Here is an 11,490-nt window from a genome sequence, read left to right on the forward strand (position 1 = left end):
CCTCATCCAATATGACTGGTGTCCTTGTAAAAAGGGGGAAATTTGGACACAGGTGTGCACGTGTGCACACACACACACACACACACACACACGCACACACACACCCGACCCCAGGCTGCAGGGCGGAGCTGACTTACTGTGTAAAACAGCCTCCATGCGGTCTCCACTTCCGGTCCTCGGGTGTCAGGGTTCTCTCCTGCGAGTCTTCCGTTGCTCATTCAGGAAGTTTTTTCTGGGTCTTAGTTGTCATTCCAGTTTGTTCCTGGGAGCATGTCCGCGCGGCATCCACTTTCCCGGGCAGCATCCTTGCTCGCTGTGTAAAACAAAACTGCAAAAAGCCGAGGGAAAGAGTAACGTCATTAGAACCAGTTTCTGGGATGAGTGTGGCTGCTCCCCCTGTGAAAGCCAGACCCCTTCTCTCAGGCCCCGTGTCAGCCAGCCCGAGGGGTGCCCTCCCCCACCACCCCCTTCCCCAGGGAGGAGGCCCCAGCGGACCTGCGCTGCAGCCCTGGCCAGGAAGGGCCTCTGCTGGGGCTCCTGGTTGGAGCAGGTGCCCTCGCTGTGGGGGCTTGGGCACTGCGCCAGCCTCAAAAGTGACAGGTGACCCCACACCACAGGGACATCCACGTCCACTTAAAGGGGTTCCTGCGTGGGCCTTGCCCCGGATGCCCTGCCTGGCTCCACAGGGACCCACAGGAGAGCCCCACTGAAACCATCCCAGGGAGTGGGTGCCCCCGGGGGAGCCCGAGGGCAGAGCTGGGAGTCTCCTCTTGGTTCCTGGGCACAGAGCAGGTTCCAGCTGGGAGCATGTGGGCTGATCTGGGGGTCCCGGGGAGACGGGCTTGGTCTCTCTGGGCATGTCTACTGGGTCAGCCCAGAGCTGGCATCCGACGAGGCACAGTTAGTTCTTCCTGCGGGGAAGGAATTCACCCCTCACCCCAAAGGGATGTCTGGCCCTGTCCCTGCTCCTGGGACGTAACGTCCAAGCACTTGGGATTTCCCCAGTGAGAGAAGGGTCCCTGTTAGTCACAGGGGTCCCAGACCACACCTGATTGTTGATGCTGACAAGGTGACTCAGGGTGGACCCCTGGACAGTGGAGGGGTGGCTCAGGGTGAAGCCTGGTGATCAGAGGCTGTGGCTGAGCCACGGAATGTCAGCCTGGCCTCCGGGGAGGGGCGGGGGTCTGGAGAATGAGTTCCACCGCACAGTTCAGTCAATCACACCCTCAAACTGAAACCCCAGTAAAGGCTGTGGACACGGAGGCCCAGAGGAGCTTCCCTCATTGTCGATAGACTCTGAGTCTTGTCCTACTTCCCAGGCAGGAGGGGGATGCCACCCAGGACCACGGGGAGAGGGGGACAGGTGCTCCACATCTGGACCCGCCCACGCCTTCCTTGGTTCTCACTGAACCCTCTGCTCTCATAACATGCCATCGGAGCACCGTGCTTCCCCGAGTCCTGGGAATGACCAAATTCGAGAGCGGTTTTGGGATCCCCTCCCTGCCCCCCAACTAGAAGTTGGCCAACTTGCCCTTGAGTTTGGCTAACTCCGGGTTCAACCCCCCACCAGCAGGGGGCAGTGGGGAGAGAGTGGGGCTGGCTCAGGGGGATGAGCCCCCTCCTGGGACAAATCCATGGGCACACACACCCCAAATGAGAAGGAGGGACCAAGACATCTCATCCCTTTGCCTGCTTTTTCTGAGTTGAAGAAATAGAAGCCCACACAGGAGCCCCTGGTGGCGAGGCCCATCTCCCCATCGCCGGCTCTGCTCCCTCCCGCCTCTTCAATTCTTCTTTTACAATATTGATGGAGGGGTGTTCTAGGCTCCAAGCGTAATTTATACATGACGCTGCCCTCATGCTGGGATCAGTCACCACACAGCAGAGACCAGTTGGCGTTGGTGAAGCCCACACAGTGGTCCATCCCTGCAGCAGGTCATCAAGGCATTGGTTTGGGGGAGAAGAATGTCTCGTTTTCTCTCCCCAGCACGGCCTGGACTGTGGACAGGGACACAGGACAATTCCCTCTTAACACATCCACGCCGCCTCCAGGCTCCCACAACCCTGCAGTCACTCAAATATCACGGAAGATGAATCATTCCCCCAAAACCACCGCCTCGGAAAATGAATTTCTCTCGTTGCTTGAAAACAATTTTCCAAGTGTTTCCCTGTCAATTTGGAGCTGGCTTACGTCCTTGGTTGGTTTCCTTTCATCTTGATTCAGATGATGGATTCTTCTGAGGCTCCCACTTTGGAAACGTAATTGACCATCTACAACACAAAGGCTGCTGATGGCTGGGAGAGCGCGTGCGTATGCACGATATTTGATGGGCTCATTCTGCCACGTTTTAATTACAAGACTGGGTGGCATTATAAATTGGTATTCAATTAGGCTCAAGCCATCAACTGCTGAATACATTATACGTTTTGTTCCATCGGCCCCGCTGACGTTACAAGCGCCACTGTAATAGCAAGCAGAGCTCCTGTTCCCAGATCAGCTTAACCCTCCCATCCCCATTCAGACCTCTAAGTGTGGTCAGACAGTTGGTTGAATAAAGAAAAAACAGCCTGATCATGGATGTGAGCGGGGACACACAGTCAAAGCATACAGCGCACAGCCGAGTCACAGCAGATCTGGGATGCTCGCTGCCTGCAGTTCCACAAAGGACAGACATGGAGGGGTCAATGGGGCAAAAAGAGGGAGACTAGAAAGGTTCAGATCGGATCTCTGCAAATCTGCCCCCCCTCCCCCACCAACTGCAGCAATTTTGAATGAGGTGCACCGTTGGCTAAATATTCCAGCAGGAAAGGAAATGGGCTAAGGACCCAGGTGGGCATCCCAAGGGGTCCCCGGTCTCCCGCTCCCCTCTCCCTCACAGCCCACGTAAGCCGCTCTCTTGCCATCAGGCCCGGCTGCGGGGCCGGATCCGGCCAGTGATGCACCAGAAGTAGCAGAGCCGCTTCTTCCATCTGAATCCAGCCCAGTTCCTGCATCTCCACAGCCTCCGCCTCCCAGACCCACCCGAGCTCCTGGATCAGGTCCTGGAGACGACACCTGTCCGGTCCTTTTAAAAGCTTCCCCGGGCACCTGGGTGAGGCCAAGGCGTGCCCTCTCCACCTCTCCCTCAGGCCCGTCCCTCCCACCTTCAACACCAAGGTGGTGGGAGTTTCCGGGGACTTTCCTGGGAGTTGTGGGGGGCCGGCCACGCTTCCTGGAGTGACCATCTCTCCTCGGCAGCCGCTCAGCCCTGCTGTGCACTGTCACAGCCTCTCTGGAGGGGCACCTGTCTCTTTACAGCCCCCAGGAAGCCCAGGTGCAGCGCTGAGAGCAGCTCCGCGGGGATGTCGGTGGGAAGCTGGTGCAGACGTCAGGCAGGAAGCATGAGGCTGGTGGAGGGTCCTTCTGCCTCCTCCCTGCCTCCTCCCTGCCTCCCAGCATCCAGCATCCAAGTCGCTGCTGCCAGGGGAAGTCACAGACGGTCCCTAAGTCCCAGCGGCTGTCCGGACAGTGTTATGTTGTCCCGGGGTGTCCACAGCACCTGCAGGCTGACCGGCCTACAGCTCATCCTCACCACGACCTCCTGCACTTCAACACCACCCTGAGGTAACCACAAAGGATGGTCTGAAATTAAACTTGAACTAAAAGCAGTTGTGGGGGGTAGTCACCTCCCAGGCCGGTATCTTCCCTGACAAGGTCAACCTTTACCTTAACTGAGCCTATTGTCTTTTTGCATCTACAATAACATACCCTTGAAATGTCAGGGTAACTTGTAACTTTCCTTTTTTCCTGACCCCTCAGGGCATAACCAAATGTCCTGGGTGCCAGGACAGAGACACAAATCCCTTCATTGTTACTGTTACCATGTTAATTGTTGACTGTTAGCTATCCTGTACCCACCTCAGTACAAGAGGTCTGTGTCTCTCATTTTACTTTTTACCCAATCCCAGAGGCCCCCCCTGCCCCTTCCCCGCTTTGCTTTCTCCCGCCTCTCTAATCCATCACCAGTGGATTTCATGTAACCCACCTACATCCCCTCCTTTGATTGCAATTTATAAAAATAGGTGAGAAACCGCCATTCTCCAGAGCACTATCCCAATCCGTGGAGAGTCTGCTTCCCGGGAATTATTGACAGTTTGGCTCAAACTCACAAAAATCCTTCACAGGTTTGAATGTTTTGACGTTAACAGTGACTCGGAGGAAAGGGCCCTGGATTGAGTGCGGACACCTGGCTTCTGACCCGTAATTACCAGCCCTGCGATCATGGGAAATGTCCTGAGCAGCAGTAACTTCATCTGTCAAATGAGGATCATAGTATTGTCCTTGCCGGGCTCGGGCAGGGCTCCGGTGACCTTGTGCTGATGAAAATGTTGGTGAAATGCCCAGGATGCATCTTTTATTCACTCATTCACACGTTCACTCGGCAAACATTGGCTGAGCGATGCTGCCCACCAGGCTCGGAGCTGTGAGGTCATGAGGTCCTTCCCCGCCAAGTAAAATCATCTGTGGGATCCTAACTGGTTTGGCTCAGTGGCTAGCCAGCCGTGGGCAAACTACGGCCCACGGGCCAGATGCGGCCCGTTTGAAATGAATAAAACTAAAAAAAAAAAAGACCGTACCCTTTTATGTAATGATGTTTACTTTGAATTTATATTAGTTCACACAAACACTCCATCCATGCTTTTGTTCCGGCCCTCCGGTCCAGTTTAAGAACCCATTGTGGCCCTCGAGTCAAAAAGTTTGCTCACCCCTGGGCTAGACTCTAGAGCAGTGGTTCTCAACCTTCTGGCCCTTTAAATACAGTTCCTTATGTTGTGACCCAACCATAAAATTATTTTCATTGCTACTTCATAACTGTCATGTTGCTACTGTTAGTAATTGTAATGTAAATATCTGATATGCAGGATGGTCTTGGGCGATCCCTGTGAAAGGGTCGTTCGACCGCCAAAGGGGTCACGACCCAGAGGTTGAGAACCACTGCTCTAGAGCATCAGCCTGCAGATTGAAGGGTCCTAGGTTCGATTCCGGTCAAGGGCATGTACCTTGGTTGTGGGCACATCCCCAGTAGGGAGTGTGCAGGAGGCAGTTGAATCAATATTTCTCTCTCATTGATGTTTCTAACTCTCTATCCCTCTCCCTTCCTCTCTGTAAAAAATTGACAAAAAATCATCTGTGGGCCATCTGGGAAGACATCCAGAGACAGGCCAGAAAGATGGGATGTGAGCCTCATGGGCCACTGAGACTTTAAGAGGGGCTGAGTGGAAGGCGGTATTTTATTTTATTATTATTTTTTATTTTTATTTTTTTTCAAATTTCAGCTTAAAATGTTTTACTATCATTTAGAAGTTTCCCCAAAAGAAAAATATTGACAGCATAAAAATCCAGGTATCAGAAAGACTCAAAAGGCTGTTTTTCACTTTGTTCAAGTTTTGTTTCCAGGCATGAAGTGTGCCATACAGTTGTTGGCATTGCTGTTTTCCAAATGTCCGATGTGTGCCATGACTGCATCTGCTTTTCGCCGGGTCTGACGAATGTTGCAGTAGACCACTTTGTTTTCCCGGCATCAGTAACCAACGCTTCAGCATCATCAGCTCCAATCTGAAGTCCCTGTTGCATTGTATCAAAAGGAATTTCTTGATTTCCCACTGCCATTCCCATTCCCATACAAGTAAGTGGTCTCATTTTTTGCCATCTTCTGCTCATATAATAGTCCAAGTGAATCTCTGAAGTCTTTATTATTCTGATAAAACTTGACACATGGTGCCAATTCAGCATTCACAAAAATGGTTAAAAGATCATGAATAGGCTCGCCTTCCAAAAACGTGACTGGTTTCAAAGTAAGAAGATGGTCGGAAAGAAATGCATTTGGATCTCTCGGTGCTCGTACGATACACCTGTGGGCCTCAACGCGCGCCTGGGAAGCACTGGCCTCCGTGTAGCTTCCTAGCAAGTCTACCATGACTTTTGGAGCGGCGTCACTTTTCTTACAGCCCACACGTGCCTCCGAAAGTAGCCGTCAAAGGGTGTGTGCTTTCTCGGTGGTGAGGTTCCAGTCAGAAATCCGTTTTCTAACCTGACCCAGCTCAGCTGGAATATGCTGGATGGCCCCACAGGATGCTGCCACTTCAATGAGGCTGCACTATACCGTATAACTTACAGGCGTATTCTCATCCATCCCGTGGAAAAGGTTGCCTAGCAACTGCAGTCTCAGAGATGGGCGTTCACCTTCCCGAAATTTGACCAGCTTTTCACAGAGGTTTTCCATCAGGGCTCCTTGCTTTTCTGGCTCCAAGACCCACAGGAGGGCTGCCACGCTGTTCATCACACTTTCAACATCTTTATCATCTTCCTTCAGACGTGCATCACAGGTTCAATAATCTGAGCTAAATCTGCATGAAGCCCACCTTCTGAGTTCTCTTCCGAAATTTCAGCTCCTTTGGATTTCAGAAAAGCTCAGCAGCCTGGCCTTCCTCACTGATGTCGATGAAGGCGGGGACGCTCATGGTGAAGGCCCGGGCGCGGAGGCCGCTGCACTCGCAAACCACGCCCGGAAGGCGGTATTTTAGGTTTTATTTATTTTATATTTTTTATTTTTAAAAATATATTTTATTGATTTTTTACAGAGAGGAAGGGAGAGGAATAGAGAGTTAGAAACATCGATGAGAGAGAAATATTGATTCAACTGTCTCCTGCACACTCCCTACTGGGGATGTGCCTGCAACCAAGGTACATGCCCTTGACCGGAATCGAACCTGGGGCCCTTCAGTCTGCAGGCTGATGCTCTATCCACTGAGCCAAACCGGTTAGGGCGGTATTTTAGATTTTAAAATTAAATTGTGCCCTAGGTGGGTTGGCTCAGTGGTTAGAGTGTTGGCCCTCAGACGGAAGGGTCTCGGGTTTGATTCCGGTCAAGGGCACGTACTTCAGATGCAGGCTCAATCCCTGTTCGGGGTGTGAGGGAGGCAACCAATCGATGTGTCTCTCACATGGATGTTTCTATCTCTCTCTGTCTCTCCCCCTCCCTTCCACTCTCTCTCTAAAAAAAAAAAAAAACTCAATGGAAAATATCCTCGGGTGAGGATTAACCAAAAAAAATATTTTTAAATTAAATTGTGAAACTTTTATCTATTACCACTCCCTCTCCCTCCTCCGCCTCCTCCTTCTTCCAGCCTCTTTTTTCCTTTTTCTTTTGTAAATGCAGAGCCATTGTACTGTTATCAGCATAATTTCTTATTCACGATTTCCTTTCTGACAATAAAAACCTCCTCACATCTCCATTTACGAGGCTATCTGGGGTTATTTGCATTCTGACAGTTTAAATCAAATATTTTAAGAGCGGTCACGACGAAAGCAGTAAATCTGTGACCCAGCTCCATCCCACACAAATAATGAAGATCTTGCGCCGAAGCAATAAACAACCGTAATGCGGCGGCTCATTAGAGTTCGCGATTCATCATCATGACGGACAAGTATTTTATTTTTTTTTTTTTTTTTTTTTTTTTTTTTTTTTTATATTTTATTGATTTTTTACAGAGAAGAAGGGAGAGGGATAGAGAGCCAGAAACATCAATGAGAGAGATCGATCAGCTGCCTCCTGCACGTCCCCCACTGGGGATGTGCCCGCAACCAAGGTACATGCCCTTGACCGGAATCGAACCTGGGACCCTTCAGTCCGCAGGCCGATGCTCTAGCCACTGAGCCAAACCGGTTCGGCTCTTTTTTTTTTTTTTCTTAATATATTTTATTGATTTTTTACAGAGAGGAAGGGAGAGAGATAGAGAGTTAGAAACATCGATGAGAGAGAAACATCGATCAGCTGCCTCCTGCACATCTCCTACTGGGGATGTGCCCGCAACCCAGGTACATGCCCTTGACCGGAATCGAACCTGGGACCTTTCAGTCCGCAGGCCGACGCTCTATCCACTGAGCCAAACCGGTTTCGGCAGACGGACAAGTATTTTAATAAACAGGGAAGGGACGATGAGAAACCACAATGTTTGCCCTTCTTCCTTTTATTCCGTCTTTGCTCTTGATTTGGACCTGATCCTGGTGATTTTGGATGATTAGTTTTGGGGATGAGAGAGTTCAGAGGTCTCTGGTTTTGATGCATAAATAGTCAGACATGAGCTTGCATGGGCAGAGGCAGAAGAAGAAGAAATGCCCTAGTCAGGAACCACTGGGTGAGTCTGAGCCATTTTCAGAAAAGCTCCCATTTCTTTTCCTTACTAATACCCCGCCATGTTTGGGCCGAATTACCCTGTATTTCCGGAGATCTGTGACAATCCATGATCGCCCTGGTGTTGAGGGGGAATATAGGGGGGCAACCTGCGGGGGTGTGGGGGGAGACCAGCAATCTGAATCTGTGCCGGTAACCGGTACCCTAATGCACACTCTTGTTAGCCTATAATTAAGTCACTGCCCCTTCCTTAGGCAATACAGTGAGGCCTTGACTTACGAGTTTAATTCGTTCCGTGACGGAACTCGTAACTCAAATTACTCGTATGTCAAATCAATTTTTCACCATTACAATGAATTGAAATGCTGGGCTGATGTTGTGGCGTTCACTGTGACGTTCGCTGCGCCAACTAGCGGTGGGGTATCTGAAGCTGGCTCGTAACCCGAATTTTAGCTCGCAACTCAAAGCAAAAAATCGGCCGAGAGACTGCTCATATCTCGAAAAACTCGTTTGTCGGGACACTGGTAAGTCAAGGCCCCACTGTAATCTGTTTTCCGAAATACTCCCAGTTCTCAAGGGCCACAAACCAAGAATTTAACAGCGTAGCCAGAGGAGAGGTCACCGGCACCACCCAGGCCAGGCCTTTGGGTGTAACCTCACGTCCCCCACCCCAACCCACAGAGGGATGCAAAGCCCGTGAAAAGTCCGGAAGCCTGGTGCATATCTGGGGAGACAGAGAAACCAAGGGGACAAATGGGAGAGACCCTCCACATCCGGTGTTCGGGCTTTGGAGAACAACTCCCCTAGTCACGTACTAGTACATCTGCAAATAAAGGGTTTTCCCGAATCTTCTGAGCACCCGGTGTGTGTTTTCCGGTCGCCTGGTAAATTCTGCAACAGTGTCACCAGGGTGTCTCTCCTTGTGTGGCCTCTTCAGGAATTGTGATTAGTTACCTCTGGCTGCACAACCAATTACCACATTCAGCAGCTTAAAACAACAAGCATTATCATCTCGTGCAATGTCTGGGGGCCAGGAATTGGAGCCTGGCTCAGCGGGGTGCTGCTGGCTCAGCGGGGTGATGAGGTTCACTCCTGGGGTTGCCACGCTGGTGCCGGCTCCTGGTGCGAGGCCTCAGTTCTTCTCGGCCGGGGCCTCTGCACGGCTGCTTGAGTGTCCTCGTAACATGGTGGCTGGCTTCACCCAGAGTGGGAGGTGGGAGACGGAAGACCAGCGAGGCGAAGCCACGCCTTCCTTCCTTCATAATCACGTCTCAGAAGGTAGGCCCCCCATTTCCTCTCGGTCACACAGATCAGCCCATTCAGAGAGAGGGGACGACCAGGAGGCAGGAGAGGTTGGGAGCTATCCTAGGAGCTGATACCATTCTGGTTCAGTTTCAGGAGTGTGTGTGTGTGTGTGTGTGTGTGGCCCATTTGGTTCCAGAACTTTCTTTGAAATCCCTGGGAAAGAATGGTCTTTTTTTGCAGCAAGGCTAGTCACTAAGCCTGGGTAACACGGACCCAAGAGGCCTTTCTCAGGCCTTCCCATGCCTTATGTATTCATTGAACACACACAGGGCGTCCCCCCCCCCCAAATATATACACACTTTGAATAATTATTAATTTCAATGGGTTACATCTGAAAAGAAAGAAATATCAATTGTTCTATGAGCTGCTAAGTGTGTATACATTTTTTGGGACACCCATATACCTCTTATGAAAATTATAAAAACTAGAGGCCTGGTGCACAAAATTTGTGCACAGGTAGGGTCCCTAGGCCTGGCTGGAGATCGGGGCCAATCGGGGCCTTCCGGCTGCCAGCCGGGGCCTCCCTTTATTCTGTGCTGCCCACTGGTGGTCCGCGCACGTCCAACTCCTGGTCGAACTCTGAGGGGACAATTTGCATATCAGCCTTTTATTATATAAAAGGATAATATACATATTTTTTATAGAGACAGTTGAAGGTTATTCCTAATGTTGCCATTGAGAAGAAACTCTTGCTAACATCGTGGGGTCTTTCTTTTCTTCCTCCTGGTCTCTGTCCATGACTGTCTGGCTTTCCCTCTCTTCCCATAGCCCCCCATCCATCAGCATTTTCATAGCAAGACATTTAAATTGATCTCAATATTGCACATCTTCTGTGGCACAAAACTAAAAATAATAGCTCGTGAGTCACAGTATCTGCAGGCTCGTTTCCCAGGAGCCTGGGTGCTGGGAGCACCCTCATTGCCGACTACCCACGAGCCCAGCCCCTCTGGGGTAAGGCCCTGGTCCACCTGCTTCCCCTGGGGGCTGGCAGGACAACCCGGGCCCTGAGGAGTGGGCTACCAGCCTCCAAGCCTTCAGCCAGGGGCTGTGGGTCTGGGGGAGGCTCGAGGGAGGGGCATCTGTGAACACTGAGAGCGCAGGGCCGGGGGCAGGTTGGCCTCTGAGGGGGCAGCGCTCCTGTTTGCCCTTCTGCCCTGGCTTCCAAGGCTTGGTCTCTTTCCTGGGGTCAGCTACAAGCGGGGGTGGGGGGACCCCTGGAGCAGACTTGGGTCGCTTCTCATGGCAGCTGGATCAATGACGCTGTGGACTGACCGGCTCTCCTGATCCCACGCCCACCCTCCCTCAGGATTCTGCTCTCTTGGTTGCATCCTCCAGTAGCCACGGGGCCTAGTGGCGCCCCTCCCTCGGGCCATGGCAAAGCTGGGTACACCCCCACACCCCCACCAATACACATACCTTCAGGCCATGGCAAAGCTGGGTACACCCCCACACCCCCACCAATACACATACCTTTGGGCCCTGCTGGAGCAGGTACAAGCAGTGGGGGGTGGGGGGGAGGGAGGAGGAAGCCTGTCTGTTGTAGCTGAGCCTGGGCTCCTGGTCTTGGCCGGGTGCCCACTGATGCCAGCTTCTGCCCAGCCCTGCTCTCCGTCTCTCTCTTCCTTCTCCTCCTCCTCCTCTTCCTCCTCCTCCTCCTCCCCCCCTCCTCCTCCTCATCCTCCACTTTTGGGGCTACCCCCCACAGGCCCCACCAGCTCTGTTCACCCCCATCATGCCCCTCCCCCAAGTCACTCCTGACCCCCAGCCCCCTTCCCCCAGCCATCACCTCCGACTGCGGCAATTCTCAGCACACCTGGTAGTAACGGGGTGACTGGGGGCCCAGGCGGCTTCAGGATGGCGCTGGTCACAGAAAGCCCACACCTGGGACCGGAGGGTGGCAACCTTCAGCCTCAGCCCCCAAACTCCAGGGAGGGAGACCGAGTTATACAAGTTCAAAGGAGACTGGAAGGTGTCTGGTTGGGAACGGGGAGGCGCCGGGAGGTGAAGGGGG

At 52.2% G+C, this 11,490-nt stretch overlaps 1 pseudogene; it reads right to left on the reverse strand.

Annotated features, from left to right (window-relative positions):
- Positions 1-5,337: 5,337 nt before the first annotated feature.
- LOC102438202 lies at positions 5,338-6,540 on the reverse strand (annotated as a pseudogene).
- Between the last annotated feature and the right edge of the window lie 4,950 nt (positions 6,541-11,490).

Source organism: Myotis lucifugus, unplaced genomic scaffold, assembly GCF_000147115.1.
Source record: "Myotis lucifugus unplaced genomic scaffold, Myoluc2.0 scaffold_3604, whole genome shotgun sequence".
NCBI lineage: Eukaryota > Metazoa > Chordata > Mammalia > Chiroptera > Vespertilionidae > Myotis > Myotis lucifugus.